This window comes from Lepidochelys kempii, chromosome 14 (genome assembly GCF_965140265.1).
Source record: "Lepidochelys kempii isolate rLepKem1 chromosome 14, rLepKem1.hap2, whole genome shotgun sequence".
NCBI classification, from domain to species: domain Eukaryota; kingdom Metazoa; phylum Chordata; order Testudines; family Cheloniidae; genus Lepidochelys; species Lepidochelys kempii.
Window position 1 is genome coordinate 29,335,342 of NC_133269.1, and position 17,449 is coordinate 29,352,790.

General features: G+C 49.8%; 1 long non-coding RNA gene across 1 annotated transcript; it reads right to left on the bottom strand.

Annotated features, from left to right (window-relative positions):
- Positions 1 to 3,441: 3,441 nt before the first annotated feature.
- On the bottom strand, positions 3,442 to 16,420 carry LOC140897615 (uncharacterized). The gene is made up of 4 exons (XR_012154765.1): positions 16,314 to 16,420; positions 9,979 to 10,133; positions 8,774 to 8,886; positions 3,442 to 3,570 (listed from the first exon to the last, which is right to left on the bottom strand). It is a non-coding gene; the product is annotated as an uncharacterized lncRNA (long non-coding RNA).
- Between the last annotated feature and the right edge of the window lie 1,029 nt (positions 16,421 to 17,449).

The window sequence follows — 17,449 nt, forward strand, 5'->3', positions numbered from 1 at the left end:
TTGGGCCTCCACCTACCTTCCCCTGGTTTGTGAGTTGCACTGTGGCTTAGAGGAGAGACAAGGGCTTGGGTGCCTAGAATGAGGCAGCTGGGTGCATGCCTAGAAGCAGGAACATAGGCATCTAGAGGATTTTTACCACAAAAACGTAGGTGCTGAGTGAGGTTAAGAGCCTACAGGGATAGATGGAACCTGAGTGGGAGTGCTGTTACCACAGGGGTGCCTAGTAAGGAGTCTAAGAACCTTTGTGAATCCCCCACCCCACCTTTAGTACAATGGATACATACAGATAAAGAGATGGGCTCCTTTGGATTGTCAGTGTGATGTCCTGACTTGTCTCTGGGCACTGAGGTAGGAGAATGGTTTATTTGTGACTTTCTTGCTTTGAACCAGGAAGAATTGGTGATTCATGTACCCCAACTTTTGTATGTATTATTCTAACCATTTTCAGCTAGAGACATGTCTAAATGCTGCTGCATTTCAAGCTGTAGTAATCATATGACTCTGAATTTCATTTAAGAATCATGCTGTGCCTAAGATTACTTCCTTCTTAAGACAAAGTAAGAGAAGTATTAAAGATTTTGCTAGATTTTGTTAATTTGACACTGATTTAAACTTGATTGTCCCATTCAACCTATTAGATTTGTCTAATTTCATTTTTTGTTTGAAAGTTTTAATACCAAGTCAAATTATAGTTTTAAATCGAGTTACTTCATTGAATTTATAGTTGGTCATTTGATACTAAAGCCATGTTTACATTAAAAACTTTCATCAGTGCAAGTTAAATCAACAGAAAGATGCCCCAGTTAGCATATCACTTGTACACATGCAAACTTGGCTCCCTGCATCAGTGCTGCACATATTCACCAACATGGCACTTTTCACTATCCACCATCTTTGACAGAAGCATGGAGCTTGCACAGCTCCGCACTGTTGTCATGAATGTTGCAAGCACAGGATGAATAATCCTATAGTATTTGCAGACCCACAAGAAGAACTGCAGCAATGGGGGCCATGACGATTTCCAATACCTCCTGTCTACTCTAGGCAGGATCATGTCTAGTTTATGTAATTAGCATGAGCAGTTGCATACAACGACTGAGAGCTGCTAGGAGTGTTTATCAATCTGGGCAATTAGAAAAAAGCATTTCAAAAATATGTGGGGTTTTAAAAGGTTATGTCTGGCATCTGGTCTCCAAGATTCCTGGGCTGTGGAGTTCACAGCTGTGACCAGAGAAGTCAGTGTTGGACATTATGGGACTGCTGATGGAGGACTCTTAGGATGGACATGGGTAACACGGTGTCTACACTCGCACTGCAGCGACCAAACCGGGTCGCCCATGGCTCAACACCATACAAGGAGATGGTGTTATTGTGTCCCTGTAATTACTCCTGGGGGAATTCTGTGCTACTGCGCATGCGCATAATTATTGAGTCGCACATATTTTTAATTTTTTGAGCAGAAAAAAGCTTCTGCTAGAAGCTGCCATAATGGGAGCAAGACCTCTGTACGGATCCTATGTAAGGAGCTGTGTCTCCAGACGGACAATGGTGCCCTTAAGGTCTTGGAGTTAAGGCAGGTCACGGGAGGTGATGTGCCCCAGATGCTCCTTTCAGACAGGAGGCAACTGAGGTTACCTCCCTGTCTGGCCATCTGTGTATTGTGTGCCTGATGTTGGATGTCTCTTTGCCACTGAGCCAGGTGTAAAATTAGAGTGCAAAATCCACAAAAAAGGGAAATCTACAGGAAGAAACTAAGAGCAGGGGGCTGTGTGTGTGTCCATCTGTGGTGTTGAAGCATAAAGACAAAGGATCGGTCTGATCTCTCTCGGTGTGCAGAGACCTACTGGATCCTTCCCCTTGGAGACAAACTGACCGTACGCATGTCTCATGAAAGAAGGGTCTGAGCCTGCCTGGCTGTGAAGTGCTGCAAGGATTTCGGGTGAGCTGTACTTGGTTAGACAGGAGAATATCTTGTTAGTTCAGTCTCAGCTCTAGAACGCATGTTATGACTTTGTTATATGTAACCGTTTGTTTCCAACACTTCCACTTGACTCTTGGCTTTGTTGAACCGAGGCATGATTTCGCTGGGAGCCTATGGAAGTGCTGTGTGTTAAGTGGAGCAGTGATCTGAGCTAGAGCTGGTAAGCTGGGGCAGAGGATGTTACTGTTCCTTTGGAAATAGTGAATCTGTGAATCCTGCCAGTGCCCAGGGGACCAGGGGCTGGAAGCTCCAGACTGATGCTCAGAGGGCTTGAGGGCAGAGTGGGCCTGTTCCTACCCTGCAGTGACTGCAGGCCCAGCAGCAAGTGCGTGTGGCCAGTGGAATTGGGGAGCTGACCCCTGGCAGGCACAGACAAGGCTCCCTCAGGCAAAGGGCAGGTGGTGGCGAGGTGCCTCCCAGCCCTGGGTACCCTGGGAAGCATTGCAGGGTATTAACTTACTGCAGGTTTGGGGCAGTTAAAAATGACACCCCAAGGCCCCAGCCCAGTGAGGAGGACCGAGGAGAGGAACTGTGACTGCGCGGGGCACCTGAGTCCCAGCCCCGCCCAGAGTTCTGCTCTGCCTAAAGCCCCAGTCCTGCCCCGTGAGTAGGGCTTTACCAAATTCATGACCATGAAAAATGCATCTCAGCCTGTGAAATCTGGTCTCCCCTGTGTAATCTGTCTGGGGGGGCGGGAAATATGTCCCAGAACTGCCCCCCTTACGTCTACGCTGCCTTCAGAGCTGGGCGGCCAGAGAGCAGCAGCTGCTGGTCTGGTGCCCAGCTCTGAAGGCAGTGCTGCTGCCAGCAACAGTGCAGAAGTGAGGGTGGCATGGTGGATTGGGGGGGGGGAGGGCCAGCCTTATGCATGGGTGATGCGGGCAACTGCCCCGAGAGCGGTGGTCAGGAGGGAACCCCGCCACCCGCCAGCTCCAGGCCCTTTTAACCTCTGAGTGCTGGACCCTGGAACGGGGGAGGGGAAGGGCTGGGAGTGTCCCGGGCAGGGGCTCCTACCGTGTGCCAGGCTCTAGCTGCAAGTTTGGGCTGGGCTGGGGAGGAACAGGACCTCATCCCCTGCATGGGCTGCTCCCAGGGCCAGATCAGAGCCACCGCCAGGAACCTCCCCCAGCAGCAGAAAGCTCCATGGCTGCCGGCCGGGAGCCCAGCTCTGAAGGTCGCACCACTGCCAGGAGCAGTGCCGATGTAAGGGGAGCAATACCGTGACACCCCTCCCCCAATAGCCTTGAGACCCCCCATGACCCTCTTCTGGGATGGGATCCACACAGTTACAACAGGGTGACATTTAAGATTGAAATAGCTAAAACTGTGAAATTTAAAAGACTTTTAAAAATCTCATGACCATGAAATTTACCAAACTGGATGGGTGAATTTGATAGGGCCGTACCCAGGAAACTAAACAGGGGGTACTTCACATTACAGCTACACAAATGTGGATCCTCAGTTGCACTGTTTCTATCACAGCCGCTTCTTTCTGGCAGATCCATTTGAGCTCTGCGGCACACGTCTCAGACAGAACCTGGCTGCCTTTTATCCACCCGCAGCTGTTCCCATCAGCAGAGCCTGAGAAGCTGCAGAGTGAGAGAGAGTCCGTGTCACTGTGGGTCTGTGTAACAAGGAAAGGCCCAGGGGTGAGTCTTTCCTCCCCCTCCCCGTAATGGGGAGCTTGGCTCTGGTGTTGTCCTTCATCTCTAACTTCCCTGCGGAGCATCAGTCGAGAAGATGTCCCAGGCTGTGAGATGACTTAGGGCAGTGGCTCTCAACCTTTCCAGACCACTGCACCCCTTTCAGGAGTCTGATTTGTCTTGCGTACCCCAAGTTTCTCCTGACTTAAAAATGACTTGCTTAGGGTATGTCTATACTACGGAATAAGGTTGAATTTTCAGAAGTCGGTTTTTTAGAAATTGGTTTTATGTATTCGAGTGTGTGTGTCCCCACAGAAAATGCTCTAAGTGCATTAAGTGCATTAACTCGGCGGAGCGCTTCCACAGTACCGAGGCTAGAGTCGACTTCCGGAGCGTTGCACTGTGGATAGCTATCCCACAGTTCCCGCAGTCTCCGCTGCCCATTGGAATTCTGGGTTGAGATCCCAATGCCTGATGGGGCTAAAACATTGTCGCGGGTGGTTCTGGGTACATATCGTCAGGCCCCCTTCCCTCCCTCCCTCCCTCCCTCCGTGAAAGCAAGGGCAGACAATCGTTTCGCGCCTTTTTTCCTGAGTTACCTGTGCAGATGCCGTACCATGGCAAGCATTGAGCCCACTCAGGTAACCGTCACCATATTTCTCCTGGGTGCTGGCAGACGCGGTACGGCATTGCTACACAGTAGCAGCAACCCATTGCCTTGTGGCAGCAGACGGTACAGTACGACTGGTAGCCGTCCTCGTCATGTCCGAGGTGCTCCTGGCCACGTCGGCTGGGAGCGCCTGGGCAGACATGGGCGCAGGGACTAAATTTGGAGTGACTTGACCAGGTCATTCTCTTTAGTCCCGCAGTCAGTCCTATTGAACTGTCTTATGGTGAGCAGGCAGGCGATACGGATTGCTAGCAGTCCTATTGCATCATCTTCTGCCGGGCGGGCAGGAGAAGAGGATGGCTAGCAGTCCTACTGCACCATCTTCTGCTGAGCAGCCATGAGATGCGGATGGCATGCAGTCCTTCTGCACCGTCTGCTGCCAGCCAAAGATGTAAAAGACAGATGGAGTGGATCAAAACAAGAAATAGACCAGATTTGTTTTGTACTCATTTGCCTCCTCCCCCGTCTAGGGGACTCATTCCTCTAGGTCACACTGCAGTCACTCACAGAGAAGCTGTAGCGACGTAAATCTAGCCATGTATCAATCAGAGGCCAGGCTAACCTCCTTGTTCCAATAAGAACAATAACTTAGGTGCACCATTTCTTATTGGAACCCTCCGTGAAGTCCTGCCTGAAATACTCCTTGATGTAAAGCCACCCCCTTTGTTGATTTTAGCTCCCTGAAGCCAACTCTGTAAGCCATATTGTCAGTCACCCCTCCCTCCGTCAGAGCAACGGCAGACAATCGTTCCGCGCCTTTTTTCTGTGCGGACACCATACCAAGGCAAGCATGGAGGCCGCTCAGCTCACTTTGGCAATTAGGAGCACATTAAACACCACACGCATTATCCAGCAGTATATGCAGCACCAGAACCTGGCAAAGCGATACCGGGTGAGGAGGCGACGTCAGCGCGGTCATGTGAGTGATCAGGACATGGACACAGATTTCTCTGAAAGCATGGGCCCTGCCAATGCATGCATCATGGTGCTAATGGGGCAGGTTCATGCTTTGGAACGCCGATTCTGGGCTCGGGAAACAAGCACAGACTGGTGGGACCTCATAGTGTTGCAGGTCTGGGACGATTCCCAGTGGCTGCGAAACTTTCACATGCGTAAGGGCACTTTCATGGAACTTTGTGACTTGCTTTCCCCTGCCCTGAGGCGCATGAATACCAAGATGAGAGCAGCCCTCACAGTTGAGAAGCGAGTGGCGATAGCCCTGTGGAAGCTTGCAGCGCCAGACAGCTACCGGTCAGTTGGGAATCAATTTGGAGTGGGCAAATCTACTGTTGGGTCTGCTGTGATGCAAGTAGCCCACACAATCAAAGATCTGCTGATATCAAGGGTAGTGACCCTGGGAAAAGTGCAGGTCATAGTGGATGGCTTTGCTGCAATGGGATTCCCTAACAGTGGTGGGGCCATAGACGGAACCCATATCCCTATCTAGGCACAGGAGCACCAAGCCGGCGAGTACATAAACCGCAAGGGGTACTTTTCAATAGTGCTACAAGCTCTGGTGGATCACAAGGGACATTTCACCAACATCAACGTGGGAAGGCCGGGAAAGGTACATGACGCTCGCATCTTCAGGAACTCTGGTCTGTTTCAAAAGCTGCAGGAAGGGACTTTATTCCCAGACCAGAAAATAACTGTTGGGGATGTTGAAATGCCTATATGTATCCTTGGGGACCCAGCCTACCCCTTAATGCCATGGCTCATGAAGCCGTACACAGGCAGCCTGGACAGTAGTCAGGAGCTGTTCAACTACAGGCTGAGCAAGTGCAGAATGGTGGTAGAATGTGCATTTGGACGTTTAAAGGCGCGCTGGCGCAGTTTACTGACTCGCTTAGACCTCAGCAAAACCAATATTCCCACTGTTATTACTGCTTGCTGTGTGTTCCATGATATCTGTGAGAGTAAGGGGGAGACGTTTATGGCGAGGTGGGAGGTTGAGGCAAATCGCCTGGCTTCTGGTTACGCGCAGCCAGACACCAGGGCGGTTAGAAGAGTACAGGAGGGCGTGGTATGCATCAGAGAAGCTTTGAAAACCAGTTTCATGACTGGCCAGGCTACGGTGTGAAAGTTCTGTTTGTTTCTCCTTGATGAAACCCCCCGCCCCTTGGTTCACTCTACTTCCCTGTAAGCTAACCACCCTCCCCTCCTCCCTTCGATCACCGCTTGCAGAGGCAATAAAGTCATTGTTGCTTCACATTCATGCATTCTTTATTCATTCATCACACAAATAGGGGGATGACTACCAAGCTAGCCCAGGAGGGGTGGTGGAGGAGGGAAGGAAAATGCCACACAGCACTTTAAAAGTTTACAACTTTAAAATTTATTGAAGGCCAGCCTTCTTTTTTTTGGGCAATCTTCTGTGGCGGAGTGGCTGGTTGGCCGGTGGCCCCCCCACCGCGTTCTTGGGCGTCTGGGTGTGGAGGCTATGGAACTTGGGGAGGAGGGAGGTTGGTTACACAGGGGCTGTAGTGGCAGTCTGTGCTCCGGCTGCCTTTGCTGCAGCTCAACCATACACTGGAGCATACTGGTTTGGTCCTCCAACAGCCTCAGCATTGAATCCTGCCTCCTCTCATCACGCTGCCGCCACATTTGAGCTTCAGCCCTCTCTTCAGCCCGCCACTTACTCTCTTCAGCCCACCACCTCTCCTCCCGGTCATTTTGTGCTTTCCTGCACTCTGACATTATTTGCCTCCATGCATTCGTCTGTGCTCTATCAGTGTGGGAGGACAGCATGAGCTCAGAGAACATTTCATCACGAGTGCGTTTTTTTTTCTTTCTAAGCTTCACTAGCCTCTGGGAAGGAGAAGATCCTGTGATCATTGAAACACATGCAGCTGGTGGAGAAAAAAAAAGGGACAGCGGTATTTAAAAAGACACATTTTATAAAACATGTAATACTCTTTCAGGGTAAACCTTGCTGTTAACATTACATACATAGCACATGTCCTTTCGTTACAAGGTCGCATTTTGCCTCCCCCCACCGCGTGGCTACCCTCTCAACCCTCCCCCCTCCCTGTGGCTAACAGCAGGGAACATTTCTGTTTTTAGCCACAGGCAAACAGCCCAGCAGGAATGGGCTCGTCTGAGTGTCCCCTGAAGAAAAGCACTCTATTTCAACCAGGTGACCATGAATGATATCTCTCTCTCCTGAGGGTAACACAGAGAGATAAAGAACAGATGTTGTCTGAACGCCAGCAAACATACACTGCAATGCTTTGTTGTACAATGATTCCCGAGTACGTGTTACTGGGCTGGAGTGGTAAAGTGTCCTACCATGAAGGACGCAATAAGGCTGCCCTCCCCAGAAACCTTTTGCAAAGGCTTTGGGAGTACATCCAGGAGAACCGTGAATGCCAGGGCAAAGTAATCCTTTCACATGCTTGCTTTTAAACCATGTATAGTATTTTAAAAGGTACACTCACCGGAGGTCCCTTCTCCGCCTGCTGGGTCCAGGAGGCAGCCTTGGGTGGGTTCGGGGGGTACTGGCTCCAGGTCCAGGATGAGAAACAGTTCCTGGCTGTCGGAAAACCGGTTTCTCCGCTTGCTTGCTGTGAGCTATCTACAACCTCATCATCATCATCATCTTCTTTGTCCCCAAAACCTGTTTCCGTATTGCCTCCATCTCCATTGAAGGAGTCAAACAACACGGCTGGGGTAGTGGTGGCTGAACCCCCTAAAGTGGCATGCAGCTCATCATAGAAGCGGCATGTTTGGGGCTCTGACCTGGAACGGCCGTTCGCCTCTCTGGTTTTCTGGTAGGCTTGCCTCAGCTCCTTCAGTTTCACGTGGCACTGCTTCGGGCCTCTGTCCTTCGTGCCTGGGAGATTTTGACAAAGGTTTTGGCATTTCGAAAACTGGAACGGAGTTCTGATAGCACGGATTCCTCTCCCCAAACAGCGATCAGATCCCGTACCTCCTGTTCGGTCCATGCTGGAGCTCTTTTGCGATTCTGGGACTCCATCATGGTCACCTCTGCTGATGAGCTCTGCATGGTCACCTGCAGCTTGCCACGCTGGCCAAACAGGAAATGAGATTCAAAAGTTCGCGGTTCTTTTCCTGTCTACCTGGCCAGTGCATCTGAGTTGAGAGTGCTGTCCAGAGCGGTCAGAATGGAGCACTCTGGGATAGCTCCCGGAGGCCAATACCGTCGAATTGTGTCCACAGTACCCCAAATTCGAGCCGGCAAGGCCGATTTAAGCACTAATCCACTTGTCAGGGGTGGAGTAAGGAAATCGATTTTAAGAGCCCTTTAAGTCGAAATAAAGGGTTTTATCGTGTGGACGGGTGCAGGTTTACAGCGATTTAATGCTGCTAAATTCGACCTGAAGTCCTAGTGTAGACCAGGGCTAAGACTTTTCAGTGGAGACCAGGCCTCAAACAGAAGTTGGACATTTAACATGAGCAAGTTATACAATGGGAGCTTTCCCCAAACATCTCAAAGAGTAAACGTCAAGCAGCACTCACCGCACTGGATCTAATGGGGAACCGTCCACCCAGGTCCATTTCCCCCCTGGGGGTGTCACTTTAAGGCCAATCCAGATGTAGTTTGCATCTTGTAGAACATCTTGTATGAAATCCTGTGATGTGCAAAGCAGAGGGGGTGGGGATGAGTATCCTGTAACATGCTAGAATTCCCTTAGTGATCCCTGTCACGGAGTGTGGGGGAGTCCAGGCCCTGCACCCCTCTTCTTGGGATTCACTGAGACTCTCAGCCAGCCAGTAAAACAGAAGGTTTATTGGACAACAGGAACACAGTCCAAAACAGAGCTTGTGGGTATAACCAGGACCCCTCAGTCAAGTCCTTCTGGGGGAGCAGGGAGCTTAGACCCCAGCCCTGGGGTTCCCTGTGTTCCTCCACCCAGCCCCAAACTGAAAACTAAACCCTCCTAGCAGCTCTCTCCTGCAGCCTGTCTTCACATTCCTGGGCAGAGGTGTTACCTCCCCCTCACACTCCTGGCTCCGGTTACAGGCTCTCAGGTCTCCCATTCCCAGGACACATTCCCAGGTCAACACTTCACCCCTCCCTGGTGTGTCACATCCTCACAATCCCATGAAGTGCCTGCTCTCTCCTTCAGTAGCTCCGCCCATAATGCCAGCAGGAGACCCCACCAGCCCCTGAGTTAGTTCACCCTCTCCCCTGGGTGGGCAGGGTCCCAGTGCAGGTAAACGTGGCTCTCTCTATGCAGACATGGTAACATCAGCACCAGTCCTTGGTGGCACAGGGTGAGCTGGCCCTTTAAGGGAGTCCTGGGTTGAGCCTCACCTGTGACTAGGTGCCCCTGGACTCAGAGGCAAAGGTGATGGAAGCAGGTGACCAGGAGCCAGGCCTGGTGGGGCTACAAGGGCAGCCAGTCTGGGCAGGGAGAGATTTGATGGGGTAGGTGGTTTGTGTGAGTAGCTCTATGCAGAAGGGCTCTGCTGAGCTCTCAGACAGAGAGCCTGGGAGTGAAACGCCTACAGGAGCCAGCTGGGCAGTCTGGGGTGGGAAAGCTGTGGGGTTCTTGTTCTGAACTGTATGTTAATAAGCCAGACCCCTAGAAGGGGAGAAAACACCCCAGTGTGGAGTTTGATTTGCGGGGGGGGTGGTAGAGTCAGGCTACACTGGGACTGTAACTAGTGACATACGTCTTTCTCCAGCTGGATTTGGATGAGCCTGTATTTTATGTTACCATCTCCTCCCGGTTCTGGATCACGAGCATGCGAGAGCTCTTCCCCGAGCAGTCGTCACGGCTCCCAGTCCAGTCTTTACGCTCCTTAGACAGCCAGTAGCACTTGTCCCCATGCAGCAGCCAGTCCCTGGGGCAGAGTTTGCACCCGGATCCCTCTGGAGGGAGAGATGGGAACCGAGGTGTCATTAATTCTGAACCTTCAAACTACAGCTGGATGAAAACTCTTGTTCAAAGTTGTTTTTTAATGGAAAATGCCATTTTGAGCCAAATGAAAGGTTTTATTTTGATTGCCATTTTTCATTTTTTGATGGGGGAGTGGACTTTGAATGGAAATACTGGTTTTGAGGGTGGGAGGGAGGATTTCATTCAGTTTTGGAGGGGAAATAAACATTTACTCTTAACAGTTCCCTCCATTTGAAAAGTGGCGGAGGACTTTCACTTTTCTACTTCCTTCAAAGGACATCAAACTGTCATTTCTTTTCACCTTTTTCATGAACTAGGCTTACACTGTATCAGCTCTAGTTCTAGACATTGCTGAAGTTTCCCCTACAGTTGTGTAAAAAGCAGGGCTGTCAATTAATCGCCGTTAACTCACGTGATTAACTGAAAAAATTAACTGTGATTAAAAAAATTAATCGTGATTAATCACACTGTTAAACAATAGAATACCAATTGAAATTGATTAAATATTTTTGGATGTTTTTCTACATTTGCAAATATATTGATTGCTATTACAACACAGAACACAAAAGGCACAGTGCTCACTTTACATGATTATTTTTGATTACAAATATTTGCACTGTAAAAATGATAAAAGAAATAGTATTTTTCAATTCACCTCATACAAGTCCTATAGCGCAATCTCTTTATCGTGAAAGTGTAACTTACAGATGTGGATTTTTTTCTTACATAACTGCACTCAAAAACCAAACAACGTAAAACTTTAGAGCCTACAAGTCCAGTCAGTCCTACTTCTTGTTCAGCCAATCGCTAAGACAAACAAGTTTTGTTTACATTGACAGGAGATACTGCTGCCCCCTTCTTATTTACAATGTCACCTGAAAGTGAGAACAGGCATTTGCATGGCACTTTTGTAGCTGGCATTGCAAGGTATTTATGTGACAGATATGCTAAACATTCATCTGCCCCTTCATGCTTCGGCCACCATTCCAGAGGACATGCTTCCATGCTGATAATGCTCGTTAAAAAAAATAAATGCGTTAATTAAATTTGTGACTGAACTCCTTGGGGGAGAATTGTAGGTTTCCTGTTCTGTTTTACCCACATTCTGCCCTATATTTCATGCTATAGCAGTCTCAGATGATGATCCAACACATGTTCATTTTAAGAACACTTTCACAGCAGATTTGACAAAATGCAAAGGAGGTACCAGTGTGAGCTTTCTAAAGATAGATTCAGCACTCAACCCAAGGTTTAAGAATCTGAAGTGCCTTCCAAAATGTGATCGGGACGGGGTGTGGAGCATGCTGTCAGATGTCTTCAAAGAGCAACACTCTGATACGGAAACTACAGAACCCAAACCACCAAAAAAGAAAATCAGCCCTCTGCTGGTGGCACCTGACTCAGATGATGAAAATGAACATGCCTCGGTCCGCTCTGCCATGGATCGTTATTGAGCAGAACCCATCATCAGCATGGACGCATGGCCTCCGGAATGGTGGTTTAAGCATGGAGGGACATATGAATCTTTAGCGCATCTGGCACATAAATATCTTGTGATGCCGGCTACAACAGTGCCATGCGAACGTCTGTTCCCACTTTCAGGTCATATTGTAAATAAGAAGTGGGCAACATTATCTCCTGCAAATTGTAACCAAACTTGTTTGTCTGAGCGATTGGCTGAAGTAGGACTGAGTGGACTTGTAGGCTTGAAAGTTTTACATTGTTTTATTTTTGAATGCAGTTATTTTTTGTACATAATGCTACATTTGTAAGTTCAACTTTCATGATAAAGAGATTCATAGAATCATAGAATCATAGAATATCAGGGTTGGAAGGGACCCCAGAAGGTCATCTAGTCCAACCCCCTGCTTGAAGCAGGACCAATTCCCAGTTAAATCATCCCAGCCAGGGCTTTGTCAAGCCTGACCTTAAAAACCTCTAAGGAAGGAGATTCTACCACCTCCCTAGGTAAAGCATTCCAGTGTTTCACCACCTTCTTAGTGAAAAAGTTTTTCCTAATATCCAATCTAAACCTCCCCCACTGCAACTTGAGACCATTACTCCTCGTTCTGTCATCTGCTACCATTGAGAACAGTCTAGAGCCATCCTCTTTGGAACCCCCTTTCAGGTAGTTGAAAGCAGCTATCAAATCCCCCCTCATTCTTCTCTTCTGCAGGCTAAACAATCCCAGCTCCCTCAGCCTCTCCTCATAACTCATGTGTTCCAGTCCCCTAATCATTTTTGTTGCCCTTCGCTGGACTCTCTCCAATTTATCCACATCCTTCTTGAAGTGTGGGGCCCAAAACTGGACACAGTACTCCAGATGAGGCCTCACCAATGTCGAATAGAGGGGAACGATCACGTCCCTCGATCTGCTGGCTATGCCCCTACTTATACATCCCAAAATGCCGTTGGCCTTCTTGGCAACAAGGGCACACTGCTGACTCATATCCAGCTTCTCGTCCACTGTCACCCCTAGGTCCTTTTCTGCAGAACTGCTGCCTAGCCATTCGGTCCCTAGTCTGTAGCTGTGCATTGGGTTCTTCCGTCCTAAGTGCAGGACCCTGCACTTATCCTTATTGAACCTCATCAGATTGCGCTCTAGTACTTGTATTAGGTGAATTGAAATATTCTCTTTCTTTTGTTTTTTACAGTACAAATATTTATAACCAAAAATATGAAGTGAGCACCGTACACTTTGTATTCTGTTGTAATTGAAATCAATATATTTGAAAATGTAGAAACCATCCAAAATATTTAAATAAATGATATTCTCTTATTGTTTAACAGTGCGATTAAGCTCGATTATTTTTTTTAATCGCTTGCCAGCCCTAGTAAAAAGCCTTCAGGCTCAATGTATTAGTGAGGGCTTTTCTCAGGGTCAGCACTCAAACAGCCGGGCATGCTGTAGGTCAGGAAAGCAAGGTGCTGGGAGGCCAGAGAGGAGAGAATTCACTCCAAGTCTTTACACGGAGTTGCTCTCTTACGAATGATCTGCTCTAACTCAGTCACAAGTTCTGGGCTCGATGTAGGAATCACTGGCTGGGAGAAATCTCTGGCTTGGTGCATTCCAATGTAATTCCTGAGGTTTGACGGTGTGAGCTTATAAAAGCTGAACAGGGACAGACCCAGGCTGTTTCCCAATGGGAAACCTCAAGGGAAACTCAGTGTTGAAACAAATAAGATGGATGACACCCCCGACAAAGGCAGAACTGAACCCAGAGACTCAACCTGGCCGCTGTACCTCTGCAGGTGTCAGGATTCAGCTGGGAGTTAAAAGCAAGGTCCCATTATGGTCATTACAAATCCTATGGCTCTTCTTTAATGGGGGAGATCTGAGTCGGTTCAAATGACAGTTCGGGGGACTACAATTTGCCTCTCTCAAATGCCCTGTGAAATTCCAATAGGTGAGTGGATTCTGCTTCAACCATTCCCCTAAGACATCGTCTGCCCGTGTTGTGTGCTGCTGAACAGTTGTGGAGTTTCACTCCAGAGGTGGCTGCATGTCAGTAGTGGGGGGAAAGGATTCCCATAAGTACAACGTGGTTGGTAAAGACCTTTGGGATCCAACCTCTAGAGCAGTTGTATTCTTTATTACACTATTGGAGGATGGTGTGGATTTCACTCTCAGCAAATTTGCGGATGATACTAAACTGGGAGGAGTGGTAGATACGCTGGAGGGCAGGGATAGGATACAGAAGGACCTAGACAAATTGGAGGATTGGGCCAAAAGAAATCTGATGAGGTTCAATAAGGATAAGTGCAGGGTCCTGCACTTAGGACGGAAGAACCCAATGCACAGCTACAGACTAGGGACCGAATGGCTAGGCAGCAGTTCTGCGGAAAAGGACCTAGGGGTGACAGTGGACGAGAAGCTGGATATGAGTCAGCAGTGTGCCCTTGTTGCCAAGAAGGCCAATGGCATTTTGGGATGTATAAGTAGGGGCATAGCGAGCAGATCGAGGGACGTGATCGTTCCCCTCTATTTGACATTGCTGAGGCCTCATCTGGAGTACTGTGTCCAGTTTTGGGCCCCACACTTCAAGAAGGATGTGGATAAATTGGAGAGAGTCCAGCGAAGGGCAACAAAAATGATTAGGGGACTGGAACACATGAGTTATGAGGAGAGGCTGAGGGAGCTGGGATTGTTTAGCCTGCAGAAGAGAAGAATGAGGGGGGATTTGATAGCTGCTTTCAACTACCTGAAAGGGGGTTCCAAAGAGGATGGCTCTAGACTGTTCTCAATGGTAGCAGATGACAGAACGAGGAGTAATGGTCTCAAGTTGCAGTGGGGGAGGTTTAGATTGGATATTAGGAAAATCTTTTTCACTAAGAGGGTGGTGAAACACTGGAATGCGTTACCTAGGGAGGTGGTAGAATCTCCTTCCTTAGAGGTTTTTAAGGTCAGGCTTGACAAAGCCCTGGCTGGGATGATTTAACTGGGAATTGGTCCTGCTTTGAGCAGGGGGTTGGACTAGATGACCTTCTGGGGTCCCTTCCAACCCTGATATTCTATGATTCTATGATTCTATTGTCATGATTGTCTGTGCTCCAGCAATGGGAATTCCTCTTCCCACTAGAGGTCACTGCTGCTCCTCTGCACAAGCGGCTGAGAATTACTTATTATGCTTCTCCTGCACACTCCCTGGGGAAAGGATTGTCTTTCTGTGATGTGTTTTTTATGGCATCTGGCACAATGGTGCCTCCATCCCTGAGGCAGGACTGCAGTGGAAAGAAATAGGGTAGAGCTGAGAGGTTCCTGTCCTGGATCGGGTTAGAGGTTGGTCTAGGGATGCTGCGCACAGATAGTAAGACAATCTCTGCCACAAAGAGCTCCCAGCCTGAACATCTGATGTGAAACGGGTGGAGAGAAAGAGGAGGACGGCAACAAGGAAAGAGAGAGACCAGCTGGGTAATTCCTGTTCCTGGACTAACTTCCACTGGTGGAAGATACAAACTCGGAGCTCCACAGAGCTCTTCTTCAGGGCTGGGGGAGGACATCAGAGGAAACCCGAAGCAGAGCTCTGTGGAGCTCCAGAGTTTGTACCTTTCACCACCAGAAGTTGGTCCAAGAAAAGCTATCAGCTCCCCGCCTTGTCTCTCTCACATTCTGGGACCAGCCCGGCCACAACACCGCTGCCCCCGAGAAAGAAGAGGAACCCGGCCATCGGGGTACAGACAAAGGCAGCCACAGCCTGGGTCTTGCACCCACCACCTGGGAGAGATGAAGTGAAAGAAGACAGGGGCGCTGGGGGTGACAGCGCATCACAACGACACCCAGAGCATTCAAGCAGATTTAAAGGTGTCTCTTCCCCCGCCCCCCCACCTCAACTTTAACATCACCCTGGCGGCGGAACATTGTTCTCCCGCTGGAGTTACGAGCCGAGCGAGTGGCCAATGCAGGGTCAGACACCGCCTGCCCTTCACCCGGAGATCTCCCCGGCCACACGGCCTGTTCGCGGCTCCTGCTCGCAGCCCCCGAGGGGCTGAGCTTCTCTCGCGAAGGCTCCTGCAAAGACCCCAGCTACCCTGTCCCCCAGGAGCCTGCCCGCCCCCCCAGCTGCCGTGACCCCCCCCCCAGCCGCGAGCATGGGACCCCAGAGGTTGGAGGGACCGGGGCAGGAGGCCAAGCGATGCGTGCTGCGCTCTCGGCCAGGCTCCTCGGGAAGGGAGAAGTGACGTCTGCACACGGGGTTGATTTGTCCCCCGAAGGGAGGATTTGCCAGAGAACAGGAGCCCTTTCTGAAAGGCAGGACGTCTCGCCGCCTTGGGAGCAATTCTGGGTGTTTTACTGGGTTTTCTGGCACGTCTAAAAGCTACTGTTCATTTCCTGGAAACCCCCCCGCCCCCAATCTCCCCTTAACCCAACACCTCACTTTGGGGGAAACGAAAATATTCAAGCTCAATTTGTGGCCGAAGAATGGACACACAATTCAACAGCGGCTGCTGTACAAATCGTACGTCATTCACAGACACTGAGACACCCTGCAGCCTGCCTGTGGGGGCTGTAACAATAATCACAGGGCTGCGATGACACTGGGATCTTCAGAATAAGCCCCCATCTCCACCCTAACCCCAGTCCCTCCATTGCAGAGCGGGGGGGTGGGAGTCAGGTTCCCAGGGCACTGCTCTGGAGGAAGATCACAGCTTACCTCCTCCAGGGACTCCATGGTTGCAGCATCCTTTGCAAGGCAGGTCCCTGCTCCATCTCCCCCTCTCTGCGCATTAGCTGAGCGGGAAGCCCCAACTCCCCCCTTCACACACATCATGTCTTCCCCCATTGCTCGTGCAAGGGAAAGCGCCCGAAAAAGCCAGCCGCGAGGAGAATGAAACTACACAACACGGGGGAGATCATACGCCTTATTAGCATATTGCTTCTGATTGGACAAGGGGTGGGAGCCCCGGAGGGGGAGGAGGGTCCACTTGCTCTGGCCCAGGGCCCCAGGAAACCCTCGTCCGCCTCTGCTCGTCTCGCTATTGGCCTAGTTTTACCAGGGGCTGCCTAAAAGCACTGGTGACCTCAGTGCAAACCAACATTCCAGACAGTGACGTCTTCATCTTGCTCTATGGAGTGTACACCGACATGTACATTTCCAGCTGATTTCTTTTATAATTATATGGTAACAAGGAGAGAGTCAGCAATTTTTCCATAATAGTGGCTGTGTGACACTTTTGTATTTTTATGTCTGGCTTTGTAAGCGAATGGTTTTTAAGTGAAGTGTAACTTGGGGTCTGTAAATCAGACTCCTGAAAGGGGTACAGCAGTATGGAAAAGTTGAGAGCCACTGCAATCCTTGGGCGAGCAGGGGCAGAGACTGGTGGGACGGGGGGAGAAGGGGCAAAGAAGGGCCTCTCTGCCCCGGGCACAGACTGGGGGAGGGTTGGAACTGTGACAGAATGGGAATTTTTTGTACTATTTTGTATGAATACTATGTGCCTCAGTTTCCCCTATGTGCTGCATTGGTTAAGTAGGTGGTGGGAAAAGGTTGTTTATCCTTTGTAGAGACCCAGAGATACAGACGTGGCCGACACCTAGATGCCTGGGTCCTGGGGCCCCATGCCCACGGAGACGCCCAGAAGACAATGGCCACTCCAATTGCCCAGACATTTGGCACCCAGCAACTAATGACCATGGATGGCCCACTCTCTGCAGGAAGCCAGTGGGATGGGATCAGCTGGAGAACAAAGGGCTGAGGAGGAAGGCCAGGGGACAAGGTTTGCCCAGGAACAAAAAGAAAGGGCTGAAGAGGAGCCACGTTGGGGGTTGTTCAGTGTGGGGCCACTGGAA